The 3434-nt window shown below is 47.6% G+C and overlaps 1 protein-coding gene across 4 annotated transcripts in view; it reads right to left on the reverse strand.

Moving 5' to 3' along the window:
* SPG21 (SPG21 abhydrolase domain containing, maspardin) overlaps positions 1–2481 on the reverse strand; it is a 24638-nt gene extending 22157 nt beyond the window's left edge. The window contains exons 1-2 of one of the 4 annotated variants that reach the window (XM_017508131.2): positions 2370–2459; positions 1668–1775 (exon numbers count right to left, since the gene is read on the reverse strand). The gene's annotated coding sequence lies outside the window, so the exon portion shown is untranslated. Of the gene's footprint in view, positions 1–403; positions 704–1667; positions 1776–2369 lie in introns of those variants that run through there. The other 3 variants (XM_017508130.2, XM_017508132.2, XM_037731200.1) reach the window with 3 other exon arrangements.
* Positions 2482–3434: the final 953 nt, after the last annotated feature.

A 3434-nucleotide genomic window follows, 5' to 3' on the forward strand; every position in this document is an offset into this window, starting at 1 on the left:
TAAGCTGATTATAACTTTTAATTGAAAGGAACTAGCACATATACTTAATTCTGGAATATTTTCTACCTGGACAGACTTGAAATACTCCTATATCATCTAAATACTTCTTAATGGAGACATTTCCTAGTATTCCATTATTAGAAACAATCTATTCTAAAGGAAAGAAAAAAACATGTTTAGCAAATAACATCTACTCAACAGATTTATAAAACACCTTGGCAAACTAAAACCAGAAAGTGTGTTTCTAGAGTCACCAAACGGGATAAAATAAATCATTCATGGCTTTGGAATCACTTGCAATGCACAAACGAAACCACCATACAAATACACACATATGCAGGCACACATATTCACGGAGTTGTCTCTTCTTTCCCATAGCAGTAAGTAGAAAGATGTTCCTTACCAATAGTCTTCAGAGTAATTCACAACCACCTCAGTATGCCAATATGTTATAAGTAATCTTGCAAGATGGAGAGATTTCACCCCGCTGTAACTAAATTTCTGTAGTCACAAGTGATTTTAACACTTGTGCTAGTTTGGCATTACATGAAAGGTAAAATGGATACCAAATGTTGCATCTGACCAACTGACGTCTAAGTGAAAAAAAATTCACTGCTGCAAAGGGAAAGCAGCTGTGAATGGTATGAATAGAAAAGTTTGTTCTCCTAGCTTAATTTCATCCACCAAAGGGTGATATTTTTCCAAGTCCTAAGAGGAATATTCTGTATATGGAAAAGAAGGTTAACAGATTGTGATCAAACTGATCAGTAATGAATAAGAAAGAATGTGGACTGTGAGCTCAAAACTGATTTGATCTCTCATGATTTTGTTCTTCACAAAAACAAAAGCACCTGTTCATGCTGGTGGGAAAAGGGCCACAAGATAAGCCTTAACCTTGCCTAAGGAAGTCCCTCTTTAGGGTGTGCTCTGGACTCCCAGTCTTCTCTGTCCCTTCTGCCACTGGACAATAAAAACTGCCAGTTGTGGTTGGGTGCTGTAATCCCAGCACTTTGGGAGGCCAAATCGGGTGGATCACCTGAGGTCAGGAGTTTGAGACCAGCCTGGCCAACATGGTGAAACCCCATCTCTACTAAAAATACAAAAATTAGCTGGGCACGGTGGTGGGCACCTGTAATCCCAGCTATTCAGGAGGAGGCTGAGGCAGGAGAATCACTTGAACCCGGGTGTCGGAGGTTGCAGGGAGCCGAGATTGTGCTACTGCACACCAGCTTGGGTGACAGAGCAAGACTCCATTTCAAAAACAAAACAAAACAAAAAAACCCAAAACAAAACTGCCAGTTGTGACTCTGCCCCTATCCTTCAGGGCTTCAACAGAATCTACCACTTTAAAGCCAACAAAAATCACCTTTACCAACGTTTAAGTCACATAAGGAGCTTAGCTAGTCAGAGGTTTCTGCTACTTTATTTCAATCTATAGTTGATGTACATTATGGACAATCCGTGACTATTAATACCAGCCATAACAAAATATTAGAAGCTGAGAGTCTCTGGGTGATGCAACCGGTTTTTTAACGCACGTCTCCATCCCTCACCACAGAATTACATAGCAATTCTTTTCTTAGATCTCTTCAGGGGAGATCTATCCCTCTTTTCTTCAGGAATCTATTGCATTATCTCTAAACCTGACGGGAGGAAAAGCTGCCAACCTGACATCTGTGCCATCTCCTCTCATGCTCTTGGTATAGAAGCTTTTGGAATCTGGACACAGCTATTAAGTTACTCCTCAGTTTGTTGACTCTTTGTGCCAAAAGGAGCTGAACCATTGTAGGTGGAGACAAAGCAGCAGCATAAATGTCTAACTTGTAACTCCCCAGGAAAACGAGAAAAGGAAAAATGAGACTCTCCGGCCCTGCTCCGTTCCTCATCCCCAGTTTACAAACCTCACACCTGGCCCATACTCAACGACAAAGACATCTGTCACTTTCAGACCGAGGTACTGTCTTCAAAATAACTGGCCTCTGTTTAGAGTTCTTAAAAGTTTGCTGGGGGGAAAAAATGTTCCTGGGCTGCAGTCGTGTAGCCCCAGGATGGGTTTACAGGAGGATGCCCCGGTTAAGCCCTCTGCCGCCTCCACCTCCTGCTGGAAACTCGCACACAGCTCTCCACCAGTCCCATCGGTGACAGCCACACAAAGGCAGGGTCACATGCACACCAACCACCCCACAGCCCAGACTGGGCCTCAGATACACACTCACAAGGGCATGTGATCACGTGCATGGTCACATGGACCGGCCCACTCAGATCACACTCACAAAGTCACAACAACCGAAGCAGCCGCGCGCTACACACACACTACAACCTCGCACAGCCACCCACACAGCCGCTTCCCAGGGCTTCGCCACCCTCACCTGCCGTGGCCGCCCCCACGTCCCTTCCCCTCCTCCGGGAGGCCGCTCTTCTCTCCAGTACGAGCGCGGGCCGTGGAGGCGGCTGGGCCCGGGTAGCGGCAGGCAGCTGAGCGCTCGGGACTCGCGGGCGGTGCGGAGCGCGCCGGAGGCCTGCCTTTGAGGGGCGGGGCGCGGGGCCCCGCGAGCTTGGGCCGGCGCGCTCCCTCCTCCCGAACCGCCGCTCAGCGGGCGCGAGACTGCCGCTTCCGGGTTCGGAGGGGGCAGGGCCACGTCGCGAGGAAGGGGCGGGGCTGCGTGACTCCTGCGGTTGCCACGGCGACGGGCGCGGAGGAATCCTCCCTTGGAGCTTCGGCGGCGGCTGGCTTGTGGCAAGACCTGAGTTACCTCTGGGCCCGCCTTAGTTCTCCTGTCTGACGTGGGTACCCAGGAGGAGGTGGTGCCTGGCCCCTTGGGACCTGCTTCTGCTTTCAGTTCGCGTTCTCTTGGTCGTGTACAGCTTGGAGGTACACTCGCGTTCCAGGCTTTGGTGAACAGGGTTTGTATACTCTTAGGAACATTTTTTTGCTTTGGCACAACCGTAGACGCTCTCCGTAGTCCTCCACACAAAGCTCCCACTTCCCTTTTCAGCCTTGTGCTGACGTTCTGGGGACTTCTGGGAGCATACGCAGACCCAGCTTCCCGTTCCTTCATCGCTTTCCCCTTAAAACCAGAATATTAATACATTGTTCTTAAGGTGTTGCAAACGCCACTCCTTTTTAAAATAATTTCATTATTTTATTTATTTAAAAATAAAATTTTATTTCAAAAAATCATCAAATATAATTCACAAATTCTTCCGAATATGTTTTTTTGGTAAAATATTTCTAGGTTTGCACTGAAATAATGTATGATAAGGTGAATAACATGTAAATCTCCTTGTTTGAAATTTGTTTAGGGATCCTGGAACAAAGCCCTGTTGAAAGTGCCTTTCTGGGCTGGGCACGGTGGCTCACGCCTGTAATCCCAGCACTTTGGGAGGCCGAGGCGGGTGGATCACGAGGTCAAGAGATCGAGACCATCCTGGTC

Source organism: Cebus imitator, unplaced genomic scaffold, assembly GCF_001604975.1.
Source record: "Cebus imitator isolate Cc_AM_T3 unplaced genomic scaffold, Cebus_imitator-1.0 Scaffold386, whole genome shotgun sequence".
Lineage (NCBI taxonomy): Eukaryota > Metazoa > Chordata > Mammalia > Primates > Cebidae > Cebus > Cebus imitator.